The following is a 988-nucleotide window of genomic DNA, read 5'->3' on the forward strand; positions in this document are numbered from 1 at the left end:
CTTCAAGCACCTCATACCATTATTCGTGTCTGCTTTCAATCTATGCGGCAAAATTCAAACTCCGTCCATTTAAATTCAAAGTACATACTGCTTCAGACATGCTCCGTAGTTAAGTAGAGCTTTAATTTGAAGGGCACCTCTTTTTGGGATGTGATTTATTGGTTGCTTACCGGCGCAATGCGGCTGATTAGTATGGCCGTGACAACTCAGTGGCCTTCACGAACTCATCAGTAAGCAGACGAGAGGGAGCTTTAAACGTTTACCTCTTAAAACTCTCCTGGGTTATCTAGGAAACAAAATGTTCTTAATGTTCATGGCCCTTGCGCATTCTGCCATGAAAAGGCAATGCCAACTCAGATACGTGGTTGATTTGATGCTGAAAATATTACCAGGAATGGCCAAGAGTAAAAACAGTTGAATAGTTAAGGTATGTGGGAGGGGGACACGTGAGAATAACATGCCATTCCAGCATAATGACCATGGCTTAATTAACAGGTTTAAAGAGTGCACAAAAGAGCCTTAGAATTCGACTGTTGCATTTGGTCATTAATGGCCAAATTACCAGTGTATAGGTACCAATGCGGAGGGCAACGAACAAACCTACCGAATGAGTCGTACGATAAGGCTTTGTTCCTGAGAAAAGGCACATTAAGAATAGTTTAGAGATGAGAAGTACCGGTGATACTGATCATGATGAAATATCGCCCTCATCTGGGAAATTCTGGAAGTCTATATGGTCGTTCAAGCATGCGCCATTATTTTAAGATCCATTATATTACTTTCCAGTGACTGGATTACGATGATGCACCACAATACCCAAGGTGTTTGAAGCGGAGAAACGGTTTCTCTTATTTACTCAAAGCATTTGCTTTATTGACATGTAGACTGAAGCAGGAACACGTTACAAACCTGAACCACTGTACTGTAACACAAAAAATGTGGAAGACCGAACGAACCACGTTTCATACAAGCAGCCATCCATAAGAAA

Source organism: Petromyzon marinus, chromosome 7, assembly GCF_048934315.1.
Source record: "Petromyzon marinus isolate PM22_M1 ecotype Great Lakes invasive population chromosome 7, UKy_Petmar_22M1.pri1.0, whole genome shotgun sequence".
Classification (NCBI taxonomy): Eukaryota; Metazoa; Chordata; class Hyperoartia; order Petromyzontiformes; family Petromyzontidae; genus Petromyzon; species Petromyzon marinus.